The sequence below is a fragment of the Mustela nigripes genome, chromosome 13, assembly GCF_022355385.1.
Source record: "Mustela nigripes isolate SB6536 chromosome 13, MUSNIG.SB6536, whole genome shotgun sequence".
In the NCBI taxonomy this organism is placed as follows: domain Eukaryota; kingdom Metazoa; phylum Chordata; class Mammalia; order Carnivora; family Mustelidae; genus Mustela; species Mustela nigripes.
Window position 1 is genome coordinate 55,165,294 of NC_081569.1, and position 26,758 is coordinate 55,192,051.

The following is a 26,758-nucleotide window of genomic DNA, read 5'->3' on the forward strand; positions in this document are numbered from 1 at the left end:
CCTTCCCTCAGAGCTAGCTTAGTCCAGTTCCATTATGGGGGAAAGGATTCTAGTGTTCACACTTCATCAAAGGAGGATCAAATACTCTGTTTGTTTGTTTGTAAGTTAATCGTTTCTAGGGCATCATTAGTTACTTTCCCTTCTCCCCCAAAAAAGGGTAACCACAATACCTAAGAAAAAATATCAAGCCCTGAACTTCTATAGAAATAATTACCATTTCCAAGTTAGACCTAGTGCATCTAAAATAAGGTCTTTGTAGTGAAAACCTCACATGGGGTTCTTTGCAGTCTTCCAAGTCATTGTTCACATAATGGCTAAATACTGGCTTACATTCTGGAGACTATTCTGCATGATAAGTTTTCCAGCTTGGAAAAGTGTCATATACTGGAGAGTCTTGATGAGTAAATAATTTTTTTCCATGTCTATCTCTCCATTCCATTCATTTGTTGTGTCATAGAGGCTCTTTGTGTTTGTACTGACTAGAAATTACGCTTTTTTAACGTACACTAAAAATGCTTGCATTTCTTAATATTTATATTTAAACCTGTAAAATAATTTTCATGTTTATTAAAACTAGGATAGAGCGTAGGAGTTAACAGACCACATTTGCATGGACTTGGTCAGAAGAATTTGAGGAGGAATTTCTGAGGGCATAGAAAGTCTATGAGGAAAATGTTTGGCCCCTCATTCTCAGAAGTTACAATGGGATATTTATCTTGGCATGGAGCAGTGCTACCCGCCCTTGTGTTAATCCTGTCATTGTGGCTTCTCATGCAGCCTCGAGGCAATGATGCGGGTCATTCGTGGCAGGCACACTTCTTACAATAGGTATGACCTTTCTGTTCAGGGTGGGGAGATGGATAGGTGACTTTTTTGGTTTGTTTTGAAAGACAAATAGCGTGAGCTTTCTGTAAAATGTTACGTGACTTTCACATGGTAAAAAGAAAGTATCCAGTATTGGAGGCTAGAACTGGATTCTTTAAAGCAAGTACCCCTCTGTGAAATACGGGTCTGTTTTGGAAGTTTTTAAACTTAGTAAGGGATTTAGGAGTTCACGGTCAAGATCACTGAAGTGAAAAATTCACTGAGTGAAAAATAAAACCTGTCAAAGAGGAGAAACCTAAGAACATCTTTTACTTAAATAAAGCAAAGTAATTAATTAGTTAAAAGACAATAGTTGTGGGGGGCGCCTGAGTGGCTCAGTGGGTTAAGCCTCTGCCTTTGGCTCAGGTCATGATCTCAGGGTCCTGGGATCGAGTCCCGCATTGGGCTCTCTGCTCAGCAGGGTGCCTGCTTCCTCCTCTCTCTCTGCCTGCCTCTCTGCCTACTTGTGATCTCTGTCTGTCAAATAAATAAATAAAATCTATTAAAAAAAAAAGCAATAGTTAGTACTCTGTTTCATTAAAAAGAATGTCCTGAAATGCAATTTAATAATTCACCTTTGATACTGGATTCCATAAATAAGAACCTATATTTTGTGTTGTTGTTGTTTTTTACCACAACATCTTAATCTCTTCATGATAAGAGGCAGATCGGGTGGAGAAGACACCTTTCCACATAAAAGACTACCTAAAAGGCTAAAGGCTACTAAAGGCCACCTTCCTATAGGACCCGTGTATTTATTTTCATTTTATTAACTGGGTTTTGTATTAGCCACCTGTAAACTAACAAGTATTTTTGCCCTAGGCCTGTCTCATTATACAGAAATATGTGAGACCATTTATTCCTGTGGACTTGCTCCTTTTACCTCTGCTTCCTGGGTCTCAACTCCCTTCCCTGCAACATGACAGAACTGAACTAACTCACAGCTATGGTCCTTCTGGCTCTAAAATGGCATCAACTTATGATCCTTACTGAGAGAATTAATTCAGTATATATTCTCATATAAATGCTTTTCTGTTCTAAGCTGAACTTATCGCTAAGTATTTTACTTTTTCACCTAATTTCCTGTTTTTTGTTTTTTGTTTTTAAAGATTTTATTTATTTTATTTGACAGAGAGAGAGATCACAAGTAGGCAGAGAGGCAGGCAGAGAGAGAGAGGGAAGCAGGCTCCCTGCTGAGCAGAGAGCCTGATGCGGGACTCGATCCCAGGACACTGAGATCATGACCTGAGCTGAAGGCAGCGGCTTTAACCCACTGAGCCACCCAGGTGCCCTAATTTCCTGTTTTGAGAGAGCTAACAAAGCTCCCCTCTTTACCAACAGCTGCCTCTGTGCAGTTTGTCTCCATTGTGTTTCGATGGTTTTGTTCATGGTCACAAAGTATGAGAAAATTTTATGCATACCTCCTATGTTGGCCTTTTGTTTCAACGTCTTCATTGCACCCTAGTAGGTCAGAGTGATGAGAGAATTTGTGTTTGTTCAGGTTTAGAAAATGGGTGTATTAAGAGGCCTTGGCTGGTATTTCTCTCTCCCCTGTCCTCTGGTTCACAATATTAAAGAACACCCACAAGGGGTTCGGATTGTGCTTGAATAGACATTACTAAGTCAGATAGGAGTTTTCGGCCTTATGCTTACAATACAGTGGGGATACACACAAGTTTATAATTACACCAGGAATGAAAGGGAGAAGGTACACAAAAAGTAAGCGTCCTGGTAGAAGTGGTTTATATTGTGGAATTGAGAAATACCTGTTTTAGAAGGTGGCCTTCAGTGGACTCCCGGTGAGAGAGTAGGAATTAAACCAACAGATGGTTCAGAGGCAACTCATTGTTCTCAGAGGCAACAGCATGTACCAGGGCTCTGAAGCAAGAATGTTTGGTGTCTTCAGATTAGCTAGTTCCAAATGACAGGAGTTGAGGTTGGAATAAAATCATATGGGAACTTTGTGTTTAAAAGTAGGGTGACCCTATAATTTATTGTCTAAAATGAAATACTTTGAAGAATGATGGTAGATTCTGCTGATAATTAAGCTAGGACAATAGGCAGAGAGAGAACAAGACGCATCCCGAGAAAACCGGCACAAATTGTTATCACTTCAAGAGAATAGAAAGACAATTAAATCCTTGAGGCAGAGGAGTAATACAATCTGATATCAGTTTTCGAAAGATCGTCCTGGTTGCTGTGTGTAAAGTGGACTGGAGGAGGACAGAAATGGAGGTAAATTTTTGTAATTGTCTAGATGAGGAATGAGATATAAAGAGTGGACAGATTTTAGCTACAAATAGGCAGTACAATTGATAGAACTTGGTATTGGTTTGGTTGTGGGAAGGGAGAAGTAAGGGGTTGTCAAATGACTCAGACTTCTATTGCGCATAACTGAGTGAATGGAAGTGTGTTTTATGAAGCTATGATAAAATTAAAGAAGCAAATTTGGGGCGGTATGGGGAAAGATCAGGGGATTATTTGGGAGTTCCTAAATTTGAGATGTCTACTGAATCTCCAAATGGAGAAGTCATGGAGAAAGCCGTGTTTGGAATAGGGATCTATGTGGTGGATAAAAATCTATGGGTTGTAAACATTTTGGGTGCCACATTCAGCATGAGAAGGTCTGAGATTATTGGGAAGGGGTAGGAAAGTGATGAGAAAAGATAGCCCAGGAGTCCTGAGGACCACAAAAATTAAGCGATAGGTAAAGAAGGAAGGAACAGCAAAGTCTTTTGGACAATTAAGGGGAAGCATGCTCTAGCTTCTCAGAAGGCCTCAGAGGAATTACTATCTTTACCCCTCTGGCCTACCACATGCACCCTGATAACACACTTCTATTTTTTTTTTTTTTTTTTCTTACTCCACTAAGTCTATAACACCTGCCCCCTTGGATCACCTTTCACATCAACTACTCGCACACCAGTCCTCACCTTGGCCTCTGCTTTGGATGTGAGAAGGAAGAACCAAAGGAATAGAAATATGACCAGGAGAGTATATGATTGCAGAAGCAAAAAGGCGATGTCAAAAGGGAATGTGTGGGAAAGGATTTTGAATGCTGCTGAAAGGTTGAGTAATGCAAGACCTGGTTTGGTGATAGAAATCAGCGGTGATCCGAGAAGGAGCTGGGATTGTGGCGATGTAAGCAAGATTGCCTTGGGGAGAGTGCGGTTGAACTTGGGTTTGAAGGGAAGCTGAGAAATTAGATACTAATTGGGGATGTAGAATCAAGGGAATTTGATTTGTTTTTATTCTTTTTTATTTTTATTTTTTTTGAATGTGAGAACTATTAGTATGTGAATGCTGATGAAATGATCCATTAGAGAGAAATGGAAGAAATAAGAAAGGGGATAGTTACCTGAGACACGGGACAGAGAGAATTCTGAAAGAAAGGTTGGCTCCTCCTTCACAGTAAGAGAGGAGACGAGTGGATGCCTGCAGATGTAGATTTGGTAATCCGAAGGTAATGCAGCGTGTATTATGTGTTTTCTACATCCTCAGAGAACTTTGAAACAGGTGATATGTCTAGAAAAAAAGAGAGCTGGGCAACAGGAGGGACATAGACAAAGTGTTGACTAGTCACCGTGGCTGTGAGGGGGAGATCACTTTGGACTTTCGGTGTTAAATGAGCATTGGAGGCTGGTGACCCTTAGTGAATCATGATCACAGCTTCTCTGTTGTAAGACTTCGGTCCAGCAGTGTTTAGCTCTGTGGATGCTGGCCCCGAGGAAACGCGTTGCTGGATTCTTCAGTGGGGTTTGCAAACTGGATGTGATGGAAGGAGAAAGAGCCCAGGGAATCGAGGGTATTTGCAAAAGATTCATTATAAAGAAGGGCTCTGGGACGAGGGCTATTGAAGGAAGGAAGTGAATTCCTGAGGGGGTTGGTCGATAGAAACGAAGCAATAAGGATAAAGGATTGCAGTTCTCTGCGAGGTCAAAGAATGGTCGCAGTGGGAATGCTCTAGAAGAATAAGGGTGTGACAAGACAAGAGGATCTTTGAAAGAATGATTCTGCTTGTGATATGGTGTTTGGTGATAATCTCTGTTTGGTATTAAAATTCACTCAATTCCTACAAATTCTTTTCTGTGCTAGGATAGGGCCACACAGGGATAAAGTACATTTTATTTTGTCTTAGAAAAATCACCTTTTCCTTTTCCTTAGTTGTCAAAGACACTCCTTTGAACTGGGCTTACTTACATGATCACATTATCTGTTCTAGGAAGGTGTCATGAATCTGATATAGTTTTCTATGACTCTGGGAGCCATACCTGTCTCCTTCTGCTTTACCCTGAGACTTCAGGGATAGACAAAGTTGAGGAAATCCTGATACTGAAAACAAATGTCATTATTTTCTCAAAGGAGTTTATGATGTTCAATTCCAGCAACATGCCAACTGTCATCTAATGTTCCCTATATGCCAAACTATTGGTATGTATGTAACTATATTATTTTTTTTTCCTTTTCTGTGTGTGTTTGCTGGAAATGGCTTCCCTCCGTTGTCTCATATTCCTCTTCCAAAGATGATTCGAACACTGTCTTCTGTGCACTGTCCAACCTGATTACTCCTGAGCTTCTTCTCAGTCTTGTTACTCATTCATCCTCTGTGCTGAAACGGAATTTTAGACTTCATTTTCAGTCTTACTTTATTATAATAATTTATTTACATGACTGTCTCTTTACTTGACTGTAAGTTGTTTTTTTTTTCCCCCCTTTTTTCTGAAAGCAGGGAACATGTTTATTCATCTCTGTTTTCTGAATGCCTCGCCTAATTCCTGGCATATTTTAGGTGTTAAGCAAATATTTGTTAAAAAAAAATTAAGAAAGGAACTGATGAATTCCATTTACCTTTTTATAAAGCACACAGCCATCACTAACAACCATCATGATATGAAATGGCACACACAGTCATAAGCTTGTTTGCTGACTCTTACATTGTTGACTGTCAGGAGAAAAGTGTCACCAAACACATTTTCATAATGAAGCAAATCTATAATCTGGCATTTATACCTCCTGTGCTGCTGTGGCCTGAGTGTGGTTTAGGAGGTGGAGCGAGAGGGGAGACAACGCTGATGCCGTTCTTCCCAATTTATGAGAGGGCTGGGGAGCAGAGATTAAAATGCAGAGCAGCAATCAGATTAAAAGGGTTGATGAGACCCTAAATATATCCCTCAGGCCACAGAGGTGCCCGAGGGAGCAATCTTGGGAGGACTACAGGCCGTGGAGGGGAGGGAAATACTAGGCTTCCCACCACTAAAATAACAAGAGATAAAATGAAACCCCCTTATCTGATTTTAGAATTTGATCTGGACATAGAAACCTTCAAATTATTTATTTATACATAGTGATATCAAGCTCTATCTACTTCCACTCCAAAGGGAACTCTTAAATAATCAAATAAAATGTTGAGGTTTCCTGCCTGAGTTACTCAAAGAGGAAGAAGAAAGGGGGAAAAAAAAAAGACAATAGGTTTTTGAGATACTCTTTTTCTAATAATATATTTTTAGGTGTGTGTCCAGAATTATTCATTGTTTTATTTTGTTCAACATAAAAAGATTCATTTTTTTACTAAGTCCATTTCTATGCATCAAATCTATGTATTTTCAATTTTATGCAAGCCGAAATACAAATACTTCCTTTAACTTTATGTTATAGACAGTAAGACATGAGCTAAAGGAGAAAATCCTTCAAATAGGTCAATTTTTTTCACTCAAGAGTGGGGTTTAAATGTTTATTTGTTGTCATTTACAATAAAAACCCATTTTAAATTATTTTAAGCACTTGTTTCGCATACATCTTAGATACTTAAGTAACATGCTTTTAATGATGCCAATCTTCCAGTCACACCAGCTTTACTTTGACTTTAAAAAGATAGTTCCTTTTGAACTGAGTCCCTTAAACTATTACATCTGTTACCAGTTCCAGAAGAATGATGGGGTAAATGATAGTTATTTTTCTACATGGGGAAACTGAGGGAGACAATTTGAGTTATCAGAGACCATGATCCAAACTTGCAAAGTTTATAGCTAAATTTGGGTTTATAAGACACATTAGCAAATTAATGATACAAATAGATTTGGATGCCCTGGTGCCCAGACAAATGAGTTTTATATGGATGTGTCTTTGCTTCTTTGTTCAGAGTCTAGGTTCGGAGATGAGGGAGTAGGGGCAGGGGCATCTGGGTGGCTTCAGAATATCTAGGAATGATGTCAGATTTACACATGGAATAAGAAAGGAAGTAAGAAAAGAGAACAACAAAAAGAAACAGGAAGTTAGGGTGATAGGGAGGAAGCAAAGAAAGGACAGTGTGAGGGAGAGATCTACATTCAAGGTTGGGATTTTAGGGTTCCAATGTTCACTTCCAAACCCCAGCCAAGTTCCTGCTCCAATGGGCCCGTTTTTAACAAAAGGCAAATAAAATGTCTCCTGAGGACAGTCTATAAACAGGTTCGTAAACAGGACAATTCCTATCTTTTCGGAATTGCCACCCATTACATTACACTGTGTTCAGTGTTTCCTCATGGGCATTTTCTACCAGTCCCCAGGGCGCTTGTCCGCTTCACTGAAGAATGAAACACCGCCGAATGCTTTTCCACAGAAATTCCTCTCACCATCCTAGAGGTTTTCCACATTCATGTGGAGGACACATCAACACCTTCCTTTAACAACTCTTCCATCCCGATGATCTTCATCTTTCCTCCTATTCCATCACCAGTTCCTCACGCAGACCTGCTGTTCAACCAGTACAGGGTGAGGTGCTGGACGGGAAACACTTTCTGCCCACATGCTCCCACCCCTCTGCCAGTCTCTCCACGCCCATGAGACCTTTCCAGAATTCTCCATGGTCCAGATCCCTGTTCCTGTGTGGAGGAGCACCAATCCTCTGCTCCAGCCCAAGGGGTGACTGTGCCTGACCTCTCCATAGCAGTCACGAAATGTTTGCATGTCAGTCCTGTCCACGGCCATTCACACAATCTTATCAATGTCCGAGACTCCTTTGCCTCTGAAATTACATACCCCTATTTCTACTCTAATCCCCCGATTCTGTCTTTCTACTTTTCTTACTCCTTTGCTCTTCTTCGGCTGTTCTGAGTCCTCCACTCTCAAAAGTCCACCGTTGGCTCCAGACATCAGCTTTCCTCTGCCTTCAGTTTCTTCTCTATTCAATCTCTATTACTTTAACTCCATTTTCTCCAGCATTGTCCTTTTTTTATTGCCTTGTGCCTCTACCACGTCTGCTCTGTAAAATTTAAATTAAACCCGCAATCCATCTTCTCTGGAACCACCCAAGCTTTGGAAGAAGAGAAAACCAAGTAAGTGTGTACAGAGCATCTTGCCTCAGCGTGGCGGGCGGGGAAAGGCAGGTTACAGTCGGGGGTGAACTCCCTTGTCCCTTATACTCCAAATTCTGACCTTGCTCCTCTCATGCCTAACCTGCCTTGAGTGTAGCCACTTCACTTTTACCAGAGATCTTTCCCTTTTCGGGGAAATAACTCCGCGTTCTCTGACAGGAATGCACTCATCTCCAGTTTCTGGATTTTTGACCACCTCTTTATTTCCGTCCTTTCGGAGCTGAGGGATGAAGCTTCCCTCCTTGGTCCAAAGCTGGAAACTGCCTATGTTTTTGTTTGTTTGTTTGTCTGTCTGTCTGCCTATTTCACCCTTCCCATTATCTCTCCGTCTGTCCTCCAACAATGATGCATTCTTTCGCTGCACTGGGTCGTTTCTCTAAGCCTGAAAGTGTGTTCATGCATATCCCATTTGAAAAAAGAAAGCCCAACCCTTCTCCACCTCATGACTCTGCTTGCTACCACGTAGTTTGTCCTTCTGCAGGATCATTTTGGTTAGTCACCCAGCTCCCATTCACTCTGCAACCTCGTAAGTCATTGAAGCCATTCTAATTAAGATCACCATTGTTTTCCCATTTGTCAAATACAGTGGACACTTTTTTTTTTTTACTTTTATTTTACCTGACTGCCTGAAGCATGGGACACTGTTGATAACTTCCTCTGCCTGATGCCCTTGACCTACAATATCTTCTGTTTTACTTTCTTTCTGTGTGACCACTCCTCAGTTTCATCCAGTTCATCTATCAATGAAAGCATTTATATTCCCCTGGATTCTAGTAGTCCTGGCTTCTTCCAATGTTTCTGGATGATCTTATCTATGACAAAGTTTTAAGAATCATCTGGATGATATTTTCATCTGTCTGTGGAATATCTCCAGATATCTAATGATGATAGTATTAAAAATAACAAGAGTTATTAATATTACTGGCATTTATTAATCACTTCCAGGCACTGTACTAAAGTATTTTCTTATATTAACTGAACTCTCTCCCCACTTCTACAACTGAGAGGTAAAACAATTCGCCATGTTACACAGAAATTAAGAGGCAGAGGTAGGTTTTAAATCCAGCTTATCTGGATTTTAAAAAGCCCATACGTTTAACCACTTTACTAAACCTCAGATATGCAAAATTAACTTTTATTCCCCAAATTATTAATCTTCCTGTTTAAGCTATTTCAACAAACATTATTGTTGTCAACAGAATCCAAAACAGAAAACTGGAAGTCATGTTATATTCCTTCCTTTTCCAAGCAATAAGCCACTATGTCCCATTAAACTTTTATACTTTTTCGTTATATTCTCATCTAATGGTAGTCAGTTCAATGTCTCATTATTTCTCTCCTGCCCCACTCAAAAAGCTTTCCAATTGGATTATGCACCTCCTTCTAGGCTTGGTCTTCCAATTTATTCTCTAGGAACTATTTATCTTCTTATGTCATATATCTGACTATATCACTGCTCTGATAAATCCCTAATGACTGCCTATATCCTGCAGCCATGTTTCTTAAAGTGAGTTTTATGTATCACCTTCCATCAGAATCACCTGGAGAGCTTGTTAGAAGGCAGATGCTCAGAAAAAAACAAAACCAAAACACACACACACACACACACACACACACACACACACACACAGAAAAAAAAAAAAAAAAAAAAAATATATATATATATATATATATATATAATATATATGAACCACACCAGGATTTCTGAATTAGAACTGATGGTGGAGGGACCTAGACCCTATATTTTTAAAGATTCATTTATTTCTTTTAGAGAAGCAGGCAGGGGGTAGGGGCAGGGGGAGAAGGAGAGAGAATCTTAAGCAGACTCCCCAACAAGAATGGAGCCCCATGGTGGGGGATGGGGGCGGGACCGATCCCATGACCCTGAGATCATGAGATCATGAGATCATGACCTGAGCCAAAAAGAAGAGTTGGATCCTCAAGTGTCTAAGCCACCCAGGTGCTCCTAGACTCTGTATTTTTTTTTTTTAAGATTTTATTTATTTATTTGAGAGAGAGAAAGCACAAGCAGGTGGAGGGGCAGAGGGAGAAGCAGGGTCCCCGCTGGCCAGGGACCACCCCACCCCACCCCACACACACCCACCCCATGAGGGGCTCAATCCTCAGATCCAGGGATCATGACCTGAGCAGAAGGCAGTCACTGACCCTACTGAGGCATTCAAGTGCCCCTAGACTCTGAATTTTTAACAAGTTCCACATGTGATTCTTTGTCATGCTAAAATTTCAGAGTGGCTGGCCTTCAGATCAGGTGCAAACACTTCAGAGTTGCCAATAAATACCATGGGACACTAGCTTTTCTTTTCTTTCTTTTTTTTTTCTCCTGGTTCTTTCCGTTCTTCCACCTACTCTCCGCAGTACCCTGGACTTGTTGTGTGCTCCCTCTCGGACCAAGCTTTTGTAAGTTCTGGTGACTTCATATGTGTTTTGTCTTCTACCTGAAGGTCCTTGTCTCTATATGTCCAGCAATTCATGTGAATATGTGTGTTGTCTACCTTGAGTCCTCCTGGGACTAAAAGTTTCTCCCAGGGGCGCCTGGGTGGCTCAGTGGGTTAAAGCCTCTGCTTTCGGCTCAGGTCATGATCTCAGAATGCTGGGATTGAGCCCCACACCCGGTTCTCTGCTCAGCAGGGAGCCTGCTTCCTCCTCTCTCTCTCTCTGCTTGCCTCTCTGCCTACTTGTGATCTCTGTCTGTCGAATAAATTTAAAAAAAAAAAAAAAGTTTCTCCCAGGACCCTGCTGCTGTATAGTTACAGGAACTGTGGGTCTTGAAATCTCTATGTAAAAAATACCATTCCAAGTTCAGCTTGCATGAAAAAGGTATGGGTGAGAACAATGAATTTAATGCGCACTTAGTATGTACTCAGTACGTAGGTGCTTGGATCTTTTCGCAATTTCTGTTTGGCCCATAACTGATTGTTTGGTTTGTGATTAAGCTGTTTTAAGGGAAATTTCATGTTTGTCAGCGTATCTCCAAATGAGAGCACCGGTGGAAGTGGAATTCAAAAAAGCTATTTGATCACCAACCAAAAGCTCTAATTAGAGAAATATTAGTAATAATTTTATGGAAATCTCTGTAAGGTCTGTTTATGTAGATGTCTCCCACCCCTGGGAATACAAATAATCCAGGGGATGGAGGGATGTCAGTAATCATGTTTATGCACTTGATGTTGAACTAAGCTTCACTAGTCACAATTTGCCTGTGAATGTGTCATCCTCTCTTTACAGATGAGAAGATTGTGGTCAGAGATGCCCAGAGACGTGGGAGAGTCACCTAGCAAAGAGACAAATCTGGAATTTGAATGTAGGTGTGTTTGTCCTTCTGTTATACCTGTGTTATACTGTATATGGAGATTTCGCATTAATGAGTAAAAGTTTGGACTTTTTTTTTTTTTTTTTTGGTGACAAGTGGAAATGTTCTGTGGAGTTTCTCCGATAAAAGACAATTTGCTTCACATAAATTAGTTTGTTTCTCCAAGTTCTAGAAAATGATATTAAGGCTAATATATTTTGTTTTTGAAGCTTTTCTAGTAGATCTTTAGGCCTTCAACCGGCATGGGGAAGAGTCCTCCATTGCCCACAAATTACTGAGGGTGTCCTGTAATGCTATTAATGGATTTGCCAGATTGGTCACCAGATCAGGGGTAACATGGCAAAAAACGACATTAAGGGCTAATTCGAGGACTTCCCTATACCATGCCTTCCCCTCCCTTCTCAGCACCCTCTCCCTCCCCAAACCTCATCTCCAGGAAACTGGGACAGCTGGTTATCCATCTCATTTTCCTCACAGTTGCGTGCTGACTCTGTCACCAAGCTGTGCATTTGCTAGAACAGTTGATTTTCTTTATAAGACTGATGAGGAAGAGCAAGTAAAAGTCTTATTGTTTCTCTTAAGGTTCATCATGGTGGGGGTGGGTGAGGGTGTGGGGGTGTGTGTGTCTCCCCCTAAGTGAGGGGAAGCCATTAGGAGAGAGACAGATCTCTTTAATGAGCCTAGAGGTAATGCAAAATTCATGTGTTTTCACCTGCAGCTGGGTAAAGCCTGGTGCACAAACAGAAAGGAAGAAGGCAGGAAGGGTTGGTTATTTATGATTTTGCTGAAGCAGGTACCCTGCCTGCTACTGGGTATCCTGACCCACTTGTTCATTTTTTAGGAAGAAGTGGATACTTTCAATGGGAGAAACTCAAGCATCAGATTTGCTCCTTGGAGCATTAATAAAAGGGCTCAGTTAGCTTCATCTCATTATTTTACTATGAGTATTGACTTTGGCCTAGAGTCATGTATAGATAAAATGGTGCAAGGGCTTGTCCTAAGTGATTACTCAGAATTACAAATCATTTCACGTGTAACTGAATCCTGCAGTCTAGTTGGCACTCTGCCCCTCGCTTTCCCCCTCCCCTTTCTCTAATAGGAGCGCAAATCCAGCTTTGTCTGAAGAGGCAATTAATCTTATTCACTGAAAGCTGAATTTTAATTCACCAGCATGTGGAGGACATATCTGCCTATCACACAGAATTAGTTTAACAGAGAATTTAGAGAAAAAAAATATTGGAGGTCTTGGCATTCTTGAGCAGGCAAAATATCTTGTAGGTACATTCCTTCATTAGCCATCTACATGCTATGGATAAGCTTCCTTTTGTACTAATAACTCTTTTAGGGTAAACTGGGTTGATTGTGTATTTGAAAATGGCCGATTACATTTTATGTTCTGTAAAACAAAACCAAGAAATCCCACAAGATAGGTATGTTTTGGGAGGAAAATGAACTGAGGTGAGAAAGATAAATTCTAGTTTTCTAGAGATTCTCAAAGGCTATTATTTTTAAGGGCACGGTTTAGAGATGATCAGAAAAATAAAGGGACACATAAAAATCTGAGAAAGTCTACATCCATCCAAATCAACCCCTATGGAGGTGTGAGTCGGAAGGTACAAAGTAGCAGGATTGCCTGAGCTATAGGGGAGATGCTCATGTAAAACCTGTTTGGCAAATACTGGGGGTTTCTAGTGCTTCTGCACTATATTTTAGCAATTTTACCCTGTGTAAGACCTCAGTGTTTGGTCTGAGGTTTGTTTGGTTCACATGTAGACAGTGTGTGTGTGTGTGTGTGTGTGTGTGTGTGTATTTTTTTAAACTTCCTGAAACAGGTTCTTAATTCAAATTTCTTAATTTGGACCAGAATAGGATTTAACACATGCCCACATTTAGTTAGATATCAAATTGCCATAAGGTCAGAAAACACATGGACTCTGGTTTGTACTTCTATTTAACATAGCACTGCTCAAAGGCTAGCTTGTAGTACAGGCAGATATAAAAACATGTAACTGTCTCCTCCCCAGTGGAAGAGGGGATTTAATAAAGTACAAATGATCCTATGTAACGAATAATAATTAGCATAGCATAAATCTTAAGGGTTTGCTCTACGGGAATTAAAAAGGTACTATTAGCTGTGTGTGTGTGTGTGTGTGTGTGTGTGTGTGTGTGTGTCTTTCTCTCCACTCATCATGGTCTTATACCCCTGGAATTAATTTTCATGATTCCTTCCATTGCCTCTTCCAGAAATTCAGAATACTTATAGATGAGTTAAGGACTCAGAAAACAATGGAACTTTTTTTTTCAAAACTAGTCCTAATGCTCCAAAAGGTTTTTTGTTTGTTCTGCCGTGGGTGGGTCTGGAGTGGGAGTGGACTGAGGACAGGGAATCTATCAGATTAAGTGAGCCTAATGGTCACCAAATGTCACGGTGTAACTGGTCAAGCACAGTGTAACTGGTCAAGCTTTATTGCCTTGTCAAACTATTCACGGTGCTGAAACTGGCAATTATTCTTAAAGGAAACAATTTAAAAATTCAAGGTTTTTACATTATTAGCAGAAACTACTGCTTTATGTAGTGTTGGGGCCATAAAGATGGATTTTTGGAATCCCCTGTGTAAACTTTGCATTATCTATATAATGTTTAGAATTTAAATTACGCAGATTTGGAATACGGATATGTGAATGCCCAGAAGCACATGTTTGCAAATAAACACTTGCAAATGTTCCAAGACTTAAATGACAGCATTGAATGCCCAGCGGTGTTAGTGTTCATCCATTATTTATTTACTTAATTTTTTGTAAGCTCTACTACTATACAAGGTGCTTAAGCTTATTTTGAAAGAAGAGGTGGTCTTTTGCATTTCTTCTGATGACTTTGTGGTGAGATTTTCAGTGTTGCAACTATTTGACCTTAAAAAAAAAAAAAAAGATGGTGGAGGAGACAAAATAAAGAGGCATCCCTTTCACTATTTCTTTTTCCTCCTCAAAGTATATGAAAACATTCTTGTTCCATTCCTTGCAGACATGAACTTAAACCTATACACTTTAAGGGAGCTTCTGGATGATCTTCAACTTGCCCCTTCACTTCTGCTTGATGGGGCTCATCAGTAGTGTCCTTTCCACCATGAAGGTGAAGAAGTCCTCCAGCAGCATTTCCTTTTGGATGGAGGGCTTATTTCTCCTGTCTTTTTCCAAAGATGTGAATTTTGCTCAGAATTCTTAATGAGATCCCAAAAAAGTAGATATATATATATATATATATATATATATATATATATATTAAAGATTTTATTTATTTGACAGACAGAGATCACAAGTAGGCAGAGAAGCAGGCAGAGAGAGGAGGAAGCAGGTTCCCTGCTGAGCAGAGAGCCCAATGCGGGGCTCGATCCCAGGTCCCTGGGATCATGACCCCAGCTGAAGGCAGAAGCTTTAACCCACTGAGCCACCCAGGTGCCCTCCCAAAAAAGTAGGTATATTTCTATGCAGAATTATTCTTTCCAAACTTCTAAATCTCTATCTGGATTCTTCTGAACATTCCCAAAATCTGTCTATTGGTAGTCTGTTTGTTGAGGCAAAATTGAGGTTTTAACGAATATAAAATAAGTTAACTGCATTCAGGGTTAATGAAGTTCCACGTACAACCTTACAGAGCAGGTTCTAGTAGACCTATTTACAGGTGGAAAACAGCTCTATTAGTTATGTGTCCCATATTTTGCTCAGAGTAGAGCAGATAAGATTTAAAAAACGACCTTTTGACTCTAGTTCCCATTCTTTAAACTACTTGGCTATCTTGCCTTCTTATGAGCTACAGAAAAAAAAAAAAAAAAAAAGTTTTCAGTGTTTTCATAAAGTGACCAAAATGGAAAGCAGAGAGGTAACTCAAGTCAGTAGAGGAATTCCTTTCCATGTCTTAAAATTGCTAGATCCCATTTCTGTTGTCCATGAGTAGAGATTTTCAGGGGATTCCTCAGGCCCCTTGACAAGAAACCCTAGAAGTAGAAGGGCCTCAGATAAGGATTAGCTTTCTCTAGTACATGAAAATGGATTGCTGGGTTTGTGGGTGCAGACCGGGAGTTTTGTAAAATTCATTTTGAGGAATGTTAGGGTGTTTTGTGTTGTTAATTCATCAGAAAACAAATATCCAAGGCATTATGGGGTTTTAAGAATTGTCATGTGTGTGGTTATGTCTGAAGGTGGGAGATCTCTGGGTTGGGGAATCCAGCAGCCCAACCACATCACTAGATCCAGATTCTGTTCTTATTCTGCTGTCTTCAACATGAAAATTATTACTCCTCTGGGTCTCAAGGTGGCTGCTCCTCTCCAAGCATCACATCTTTATACACCAACACCAGAGGCAGAAAATGCAACTGCCTGTGTCTTGTGTGTTTTTGTTAAAGAAATCTTTCCTGGAAGTGCCGCTAGAATATTTCTCCTGCTATACCATATATTGCTATTTATAATGTGGTTGCCTATCTACCCCCCCCCCCAAGACCAGTTGTTGGTAAAGAGAATGGAATGCTTCCCTCGGATTGACTTAGATACAGTTATAAGGATTTCCTAGAGTCCTCTTGTCTGAGGGGCCCCAGAACAAATCAGATTTCTGCCATCAGAGTATCTGTAGGGGAAATCAGCTCCACCGGGTGTCCCAGACACCCCCAGTACTGCAAAGAGGGAAGAAATGAAGCACACAGGAGTCAGGAGAAGCTCCTTTCACTTCTAGTGTCCCTCCAGCACCCTCTACTAACAAAGATGAACTTTGTGCCAGCTGGCAAGGGAGAAATGTTCCAGTATCACAAGCAGGCAATGAAGGGTGGCTCAGGGCTGAGAGGCAATAAATTGGTAACTGGCACAGTTGGTTTGGCTGTCAAATGCTAGCTCTTTAATAAGGGCCTTCTGAGATGCTGACAACATGAACATCCAAGGAAGCTTTATGAAAAGAAAATTTAACACACAAAATATTTAGCCAGAGAGCTTCTTTCAGAAGTTCTATTGTGGGTTCTGAGAGTGATAGCTATTTTTTTTTTTAACTCCTAGAAATAGATTGGACATCCTAAGTCTTTTATTTGTCTTTTATTTGTAAATATATATACTAAAATGTCGGTAATTTACTATGTCGGTAATTTTTTAAAAGAAGATGAGAAAGAACACCGAGAAATTGTTTTCTGCAGGAAAGTGAGTTACTTTATATCGGAATCCAAATAATAGTTCCCCAAATCCTCATGATTGAAAAACAGGTTAGAGAGAAGAAAAGACAGAAGTATCAATGGGTTCTGGGTATTTGATTTGACAGCCTGATATCCTAAAGTGTGTCCTAACTCCTGTCCCCCTTGTAGTGCATCTGTGGAGAGAGGACAAGTGGGCATTAAGCTAAGGTTGAGTCTCTATCTATTCCTTCCTTCATCATTGCATCAAATATTTATCAAATTCCTCCATGTGCTAGGTACTGTGTTTAGTGCCAGAGTGAGGAATAGGGAGTGTGAGAAAACAATAGTTTCCTCACACAGGAAGGTGAATAAAACTCAAGATGAACTTTGGGGCCTTAGTCTTGGACAAGACAGACAGGCTCTGTCAAGATCTGTGAACTGTAATGCAGTAATATATAATTTTTTTCAGGACATGCAGCTAGAACTAGTAGATGGGAGGGGTTCATGTCCTCTGTTATTGTCCTATGTTGTCTGTTGCAATTCCCATAACTGAGTGCTCATAGGGAGTGGCTTCCCCATGGAAAAGACCCCTGATCTTTATTTCCTGCCCGTTTTTAATATATCTAGCCATAAAAGGACAGCAGAGATAGCTCCCTTTTTAGGTAAATCAGATTGTCATCAGCCCTCCAGTTCCTTAAGGCAGGTGGAAAGCCTACCTTCTACCACAAGAAGGCAAATTGGGCAAGATCATCTAAGCACAGCCATACTCCTAGTTGAAAGGATTAGCTTTAAGAATATTTATATATAGGGGTGCCTGGGTGGCTCAGTGGGTTGAGCCGCTGCCTTCGGCTCAGGTCATGATCCCAGGATCCTGGGATGGAGCCCTGCATCGGGCTCTCTGCTCGGCAGGGGGCCTGCTTCCTCCTCTCTCTCTGCCTGCCTCTCTGCCTGCTTGTGATCTCTCTCTGTCAAATAAATAAATAAAATCTTAAAAAATATATATTTATATATACAAAAGCTTCTGACTTACAGTGAGATCTAATAAAGCTATTGTTTGCCCTATCCATTCTCTGAACCATTTTAAAATAAAAAGTACTCAAATTTATATATCCAAGTGGCTCTCCAATAAAATGTGCCATAGACCCAGAAGACAACTTCACAGAAGTTCCAGGGTTTTAACAGTATCTGTATTGTTGGAATAAGGAAAGCCTCCTAAAGTGACTATTTTGAATACTCTCCTAAACAATTACTCAAAAAGTGATTGACTTTACACTTCAGGGGGACACCTCCTATAAAACCTTTCCCTCTATATCAGTACCTGGCTAATGATCCAGGTGATGGTGGTTAGAATAAAACCCATTGGATGCTCAGCGCTTAAGGAAATGAAATATGGAGAAATGGGAACTCGACTGTGTTACCATGTGCAGTGTTCAGAAATCAAAAGGCGAGTGTGGAGGGGGAGTGGGACAAGAATAAGAGGAGGCGTGGAGGAGATGAAGAAGATGAGCAGAAGTAGAAAAAAGAAGAAAAATACTTCCTGAAATTCCAGTGGGTTATGATGAACAAAGAGTAACGACTGAAAAAGAATTCTGGATATTTGGATGAAGAGCTAGCACATGGAGGGATAACACCTTTGAGGATTGTTGGCAACAGAATTTTAAACGATGTTATACTTATTGTGAAATTGCATTGCTTCTACTTATTTCATGGAGTATATGCCTTTGGGGAGTCTGGTTAACATAGTTTAGTTGATGATTATGTTGTTTTAACATTCTGTGGTGAAAGCAATCTGGCAAACTAGCCACATTACAGGACGCCTCCTGAGGAAATTTACCAAAAGCAAGCAAACTGTTCTCAACTCTGTTTGTACTTGGTGGCCCAATTGAGAACATGATTGGAAACACTTCAAGAGCTTATGCTGTGATAATCTGTCAAAATGCCCTGAACATCTAACTTGTAGGATCCTCAGTACTTGTTATTATCAATTTATCAATATCATGGATAGAATTCTGATTGACATTTTAGACATGCTGGATGCAAAGGTTAATAAGGTATGAATTCTTCTTCCAAGGAGCTAAGAATTCAGCATGTCAAATAAACTTTAGGCTTCTGTAAGAGGAAATAAGACCCAAAAGCTGTGCTTCTATGGCTATTAAAGAGTCACTGGGTCTTGGAAATTATTTTCCTCTTAGCCTAATAATTTAGTATGGCATGTGACTTACTAATAGGACTGACGAGTTTGACCCTGTAGAATTTCTCAAGTTCTTTGGCATTGGTTTGAAATAGTCTGACCTGAGACTGGGCAGCGTTAAGTTGAGAGTGAATATGGGGCAGGGGCATACAAAATAAATTCTTCTTAGCAACTCTATTTGACAAATTTTTTGAGGCTTTCACATTATGTATTAGTAGTGGATCAGAGGTTACTCCTCCTAGCCCAGGGAATCCCAGAGAGTTGTTGAGAGGTAACTTGAGGGGCCCTGGGAGGAAGGAGTGTAGCCCAGGCCATCAAGTTAGATCACAGAGATAAGAATTTTCAGTAACAAAGACTGGAGTGATTGCCTCTGCTGCGGGCTAAAGTTCTAAATGCATCAGAGTTTGGATTCCCAGAAGCAGGAGGAGAAAAGCAAACAACTTTTAAGTTATTAAAGTTAGTCTAGGAGCAACTGGGTGGCACAGTTGGTTGAAAATCAGACTTGATTTCAGCTCAGGTCATGGTATCAGGATCCTGAAATCTAGCCCCCCATTGGGCTCTGTGCTGAGCATGAAGCCTGACTGGGATTCTCTTCCTCTCCCTTTGCCCCTTCCCTCCCTGCCTCCACCTCCCTCTCCCTCCCCCTCCACTGCCCCCCACCCTGGGCAGTGCACATGTGCTCCCTCCCTCCCTCTCTCTTTCTCTCTCAAATAGATACATAAATAAAATCTTTAAAGATGGCCTAAACAACTCCTTGAGATGGAGAATGTGTATTTACAAGTTGCTTGTAGATGTATTTTTAAACAAATTTTCGGGAGCTACTATTTATGCTAGATTTTTCTATTAATTAATCTGTATTTCATGTTTCTGAACACTGGCATTTTTTTTCCACTGTTACTTGGAGTTATGTGGGCCATCCTGTACCCAAAAAGTCAGGTAGTTATGTCCTACATTGAATAAACATAGAGGAGAAAATGTAAATAAACAAATTTCAGAAATACAGGACAATACAAATGTTTCAATAAAATAATTTTTTTAAAAAAATTAGAAGTGGCAAAGCACCCCAGATTTCTTCCCCCCCCAAACCAACTTTTCCCATTTCCCTTAAACAAGTTTTAATGGTTTTTCCCCCCCGAATTCCTCCCCCCCCCCCCGCCCTTTTGCAGGGCCAAAGGCAAAACACAGGTTAATACAGTAAATATATTTAGAACCTATAACTAACTTTGGTTATTTTTATGGTTCCATTTCTTCAGAAGATTGCATTTTGTGGCAGTTCCTTTGTGGAGGGCACATATCGCATGGAGCACTGGGTGTGGTGCATAAACAATGAATTCTGGAACACTGAAAAGAAATAAAATAAAACAAAATGGAAAAAAAACGTTTTCTTTCTAAAGAAAAAAAGGAAAATTAAAGTCCTTAGGAATATTGATTGGGACTAAGTCTCTATTAGAAAATCAAAGTTTCTTTTATTCATATCTATGGAATTCATATCCTTGCTTGATGGTACGTAGTAACTACTCTGTAAGTATACATTTAATTTTCTAAGTTATAATAAAAACAACCAAAACCCAATCCAAAGAAACCATTTTCTATTTGATAAGACACAGGAGCCTTTGTGTAGTGGCTGTTTCTCAATGATGTAGATAAGGCCAAATTTATTCTGTGGTATTGACACTAGACAATTTAAAAACACGTTTTTTATCTTTTTCATTTGACATTTTGAGTCAATTAGCCCCCACCTAGCTGAGTTATAGCTCAATGAAAGAGAATTCAGAAGATTTTCTTTGTTGGCTTCATGTTTGAAGTAAACACCCTGAACCTTTTGTAAATGTGATGATTTTCTCTAAAAATTCACTAATATCATAACTATACTAATAAAAGCATAATGTATATTATTAGGTCTGAACTTTTGGCCATGGATATCAGTACATTTTAGAGATGGTCTGCGTACAAGTGTCATAAATGACCATTTTATAGATAGATAATGTTCTTAATCCATAATTCTTTATTGCTGATGGTTATTGCATTAGATGATGACCCATAGCTATTAAGAGTCAGTTTTTAATATCACAACCATTTAGAAAGGTTAATGGACTCAGTTTTGAGACTTAACCTTTGGATGCTGCAGGTTAAGAGGTTATATTTGTGCACTAAAATGCCAGAAAATATCTACTTATTTTCATTTCTCAATGTACTCTTAGTAGCATGGTTATGTACAGTAACTGTTATTTACCAATCAAACTAAAAGAAACAGTGTGTGACATATAAGATAACAAGTTTCTAGAGCAGTGAGATTCTTTTAAAATATACATTTCATATTTGGCTTCTATTATTTTTCATTTAGACACAAGAATTGAAATGTGAACAGATGTAACCTAAATCAGTTGAGGAATATTTATTATGACTGTTCAAAAAAATAGAAGGAGATTATAATTCATAGTTTTCTTGGCTAGTTTGGAAAGTTCACATGCATTGTAATGGGGAACTGGTTGTTTAGGGAAGTCATGAATTCCCAATAGATGATACCTGTCCACAGCTCCCAATTTTTAGAGAAATAAAACAGTGTCTATGTGGATTCGGTTTCATTCAAAAAATCTAATTAGGGTTCCATAGTGACCATTTATTGTGTATTTTTGCCACCCATTATCCATTATTCTTCTTAATGTCACCCTGATTCCTTTTTATTCCATTAATTCACTGTGACTTGGCTTTGTCGGAGGAAGAGTTCAGGCACTTCCCTTCTATTATGGAAGCCAAAAGTTGAGTGTGTAAACAGTTACACTAATGTCCCTCAATGAATTATACCTTCTTGTATTGATGCAGTTGTATCTCTACTCCAGGTAGACTCGGCTTTCTGTGCAGTTGGTTTTGGTCAACAGGGCGTGAGCAAACTTAATGCAAAGACTGGAAAAGTGCTTGTGCACTAGGCTTGCTGTTTTTGTGGCCTATGATGGATGAAGAGGCACCCTGAACTAGTAGCTTCTTGCAAAATTCATCATCAGACTTGGGAGGGAGGCCATCCAGGACCAGTCAGTCCTCAGCTGATCTGTTTCCACTCCCAGCTACTTAAATTCTTGTTGACTCTCTGAGCTTCTTGATGGTTTTCCAAGAAATTGCCTCTTGCTAATTCAGCCAAAATTGGTCACCGATGCAACCAAGAGTCTTAAATAACATAGATTCTTAAATTGGGATTTTGAAGCACAAAGAACTTAAGAATAGCAGAAAACCACATGAACGTACTTAGACAGATTCACCTAGGAGTTAAATTATGAATGGAGTATATATTAATTAATTTGGTTATCAAATATTCCTTACCAGGGAGCAATTGATAGAACCTGTGGTAAGTCAGTGATACTAACTTTGCCACCTCTGGGTAGGAATCTGAGTTTCCATTTACTGATTGTGCGCATTTTGTTGACTTCCTGTGGAAATTAGTCAAAGAACAGATACAAAATTTCAAGACTTCAGCCCCAGAAGTATTCTCTACCCTTCCCTCTCCACTGCATAGATCAAATTGACATGTTACATTGTATTAGTTTAGGGTGTTCACGCTTTCTTTTTATTTCTGTATTCTCTTCTACTTTCTTGCCTGTTTCCCCCCTCGGTTGCATGGTTTTGCCTTTTGTATTCCACATTATGGTGGGTTCTGCTCCTGCAAAGTGCATGGTCCCAAGTGCCTCCCAGTGTTGCTTTAACAATTCCTGTGTGCTGTTCTTCTGTGTCTGCCCTGAGCTCATCTGTGTTATGTTACTGGAAACTTAATATAAAGGCCCTATACAATCCGTGAATTATCCTGAAAAATAGAGCACATTAGTGGGTTTTTTTCATCCATGGCTGTTCGCACAAGCTGAACTACATAATTATTGATAAATGTTTGTTTTCACTGCTTTGATAAAAGCCATACCTTCTTCTCATTTTATTGCTTTACTTCTTCAGTTCTCAGCTGGGGTAAATGGGGGACTAAATCGTGGCCTGTGTGGAGGGATGCATTTGTAGTGAGAAGAGACAGACTCTAAAAGCTGCTATCATCATCTAGCCCAGCTCACTGCTTTATAGATAATGCTCAGTGAATATTAATTGACTTGAAATTAAATGAAGTCGTTCTCCAGGATTGGAGAATTGGCCCTCATTTTCGAACAAAGGAGCCTAGAGTTTCTGACATTATGTAACCACTTCCACAGTAAAAAGGAAAGAAAGTTATTCCGTTTTGATAAACAGATAGACATTCAGGCACAGAAGATGAGGGGCCATAAGAAGACCTAGAGAAGGGATATGAAATCTACGATCCAAGAGAAAAAGAGGCCTGGGAGGTTAAGTAACATTTCCCTTTTTTCCCCAGCACCACTCCACCAAAGCTATCACAATCTAGTCAAAGATTGTAAATTCGGTATTTCGCACATTAGAAGGTGCATTTAACTGACAATGCTGAAAAATCCATTTTTACAACTTAACAGTTTCTGTCAACATTTAAAAAATGTTTTCTGTATCCATTTCTTGGGAGACTCATAAAGCTGGCTTTCCTGAGTGTTCTTGGTTTCTGCTGTTTGTTCATTCTTTAACTATTTTTTTCCTTCCATTTCAAGGAAAAGCTGTTGGGCATTTTCTCACCTTCTTTGGCTTCGGCTGTGATACTAGGTGATTCCAATATAATTAGGTGAGATTTTTATAGGCCCTCAAAGGCTAACAAAATAATAAATGTGGCAGTTCAAATAATAGCAATCAGCAGGTCAAGCAAAAAAAAAAAAAAAAAAATCCTTTGGACTGAGATTGGCAAACCCTAATGCTATCAGAGTTTGGAAATGCAACATAGTTTCTTGTTTCCTTCTTACTGTTTTTTTGTTTTTTGTGTTGCATAGGGATATTTTCATTCTGCCTGTTATTACTATTTTTTTCATTTACATTTTCAATGCATAGAGTCTGCTTACTAAGAAATAGAGACATGTTAATGCAAAATGAATCTTTTTCCTTGAGATTATATTTATTGTAGACTCTCAAAGGATACCGATTTCTCTAACTATTCTTATAAATCAAGACAGTACAAATATCTCTAAAATGATTTTTTATTCTTTGATTTTAAAGGTAATATGTGCTTATTGTGGACAATTAAGATACTACAGAAAAGCACAAAGAAGAAAATTACTATCATTTCTCTAATAATAACTGCTTTTATATCCTTCTAGTCTTTTTTCTGTGACTAGATGGATCTGTGTATATAATATATCTAATTGAATATGTTTTTTTGATTAAAGATTAATAAATTTCTTGATAATTCACATAAGGGTTTCTAAAACTTCAAATATTAAAATCGCAAATGGAGCTCTTTTTATAATTAAAACATGAAAATCAAATTTCTACAATGTGGATGGGAGTAAAATTGCATTTCAGGTATGACTACCTCTCGCTGTTTTGGTGGGGGCTTCTCCTAAAAATTAATGACAGCATATATAAAGGGAGAAAGATTTCAGATGGCCTTAAAGTAATGTCTTACGACCTATTTTGATATTTGGTTATTTTCCAAAGGACTTGAATAGGACTGCTCACCTCCCAGTCCTTACCTAGCATCCTCTTTCTCATGGAACTCTGCAATTCTACACGCTTAACTGGCTGTAATAAGCAAAAATCAAGCCCACAGCATTTTTCTTCCTTTCTTTTACCTTTTTTTTTTTTTTAACCTTCACTTTCTTCTGTTTGTTTCCACCAACACTTATAAATGTGGCTTCTGAAAACTAACAAGGCATGGTTCCATAGCCTGCCATAGCCTCCCCGCTTCCCCCACTCACTGCTAACTCTTTTGTTTGTACAATATTCTTTTATTCTGAGCAATATAACATTTTAGTTCTTGTAATAAATGCCTTCATGTGAAGCAGCTCAGCTCAGAGAATGTTATTAGAGTGTGCTCCCAGGCAGCGCACCTCCACACGATCAATACAAAACTGGGCCTCAGCTCATTCCCTCTTTGCTTAAATTCCCTGCAAATGTGCAAGAGAAGCAGCAGAGGGTGTCATCAATCACAGGCCACTGTGACATATGCTGAAACCTGACCAGGGCCGAGATGTTTTAATAAGGCATCCATTAAAACCCTCAAATAAATTGCAATTTGAAAACAGAACATAATACCAGCCAAGTTTTCCTCATCCATCTTGTGGCATGTCATGTAATGTAATTGCGTTGTTAATTTATCCAAGAACTTTCTCAGTACACTGTTTCGTTGGCACCGCTTAATTTCCCTGTAGACTATTTGTGTGTGTGTGTGTGCGCGCGCACGCGTGCATGTGTGCATGTGTGCGTACGTGCACATGTAAGACAGAAAGCAAGTGAGTAAGCTACTGGAAGAGGAAAACAAAAACCCCACAGAAACTGTGTTTATTTCTGTGTGTTTGTGTGTCTGTGTGTCTGCGGGTTCCTTGGAGGAAATAGTTATGTTTCTGCTTAGCATGGCATTAGTCAGAGAGCTAGTCAGAAATTTGAAATGTTTGACGTTTTGTCAATGACCCCTGAGCAGCTGGACTCTGGCCTACAGCGGGACCACCTCCTTTCCCCGTTCACCTTGCCATTGGTTTATGCCCCTCCGGAGTGGGATCACTCAGAGTGCCTGTGGATCCCATCAATAAAAATCGACAAAGGTGTTTAGGGGCCACTTAGGATCACCACACAATGACACTCAGAACAGGACAGGACTGATTTTGGTTCCCTAGCTCTTGGGTCGTAAGTGAAAAGGTTTGACAAGGGTAAGAAAAGTAAGAAGTTATAAATCCATAGGAAAGAATAAGAAAGTTTTTCTCTGGAATAATGTCAAAGTTATTGCTATACACACACACACACACACACACACACAATTTTTTTTAAAAGAGCTTGGAGGAAAGATACAGGCAGGCAGCAGCTCACATAGATTGCTTTGTCTTCTAAGCATAAATCTAAAAATAAGTAATGCAATTCTTCATAGAGGGGCTGCATCAGCAGAATCCTCACCTTTATTTACTCTTCTGGGTTTTCTTAATCAATCTGTTCTCTCATCTTCTCTAAAAGAAGCCCCTGGAAGGCAGAGGGTGAATCCACCCCCGCATATCCCATCTATATCGAGGATGTCACCGTAACCATGATGCCAATCAAATATTGGTTTAAAACTGTCACATGTCTTTTTTGAGCCTACCGTTGCCAAGTGATAAGTTGTTGAACTAATGACAGAGGAGAGCAGACAGTAGGACAAAAGGGGGGAAATCCACCATAAATCTACTTGTGTAGTGGCAGTTTTAAGATTATTAAAGAAGAGCAAAATTGTTGAATTATTGAGGAGATCCAGTAAAAAACAAACAAACAAAAAAACAAAAAGCAACAAAACAAAAGCAGTCAGTGTAAAGCACACCAGTGAATAAACTAACAGCCACCCTCTCACAATAGATCCTTACGTCCAAAGCCATGTTGTAAGTTGATCCGGAGAACATAGTGACATTCTAATACGCAACCTGCATACAAACCATTCTTCTCCAAGGCTCCACCTTATCACCATGCAAACTATTAGACAATCACCGAGTATGAGAGGTGCCAGGGAAAGCCAAATTAGTTTCTGCTCTCTGCTAATGGATGACCTTTGTGCTTTGGATCAGGTGCTGAAATTCACTTAGTCCAAAAGGCGGGAGAGTGGGGGAAAACACCTAAAATAATTTTCTCTCCCTCCAGAGAAGACGCCTGGCTACCACCTGCCCAATAAATGTCAATTGGGTTATTTCTTAAAAAATAAGTAGCCTGATCCAAAAGCATGGGTGGACGCTGGATCGAGAGGGGCAGGGGAGTCGGAGTGAAATTGCTTAGAAATAGAAAAGCTACCGAAAGCTGAAACCAAAACATTACAAATTAGACATGAGAATGGTTAGTT

At 39.6% G+C, this 26,758-nt stretch overlaps 1 long non-coding RNA gene across 1 annotated transcript in view; it reads left to right on the forward strand.

Moving 5' to 3' along the window:
- The first annotated feature begins 11,230 nt into the window (after positions 1-11,230).
- LOC131998687 (uncharacterized) overlaps positions 11,231-26,758 on the forward strand; it is a 112,124-nt gene continuing 96,596 nt past the window's right edge. Inside the window, exons 1-2 of the long non-coding RNA XR_009398822.1 lie at positions 11,231-11,315; positions 11,463-11,538. This is a non-coding gene — a long non-coding RNA (uncharacterized LOC131998687). The remainder of the gene's footprint in view (positions 11,316-11,462; positions 11,539-26,758) is intronic.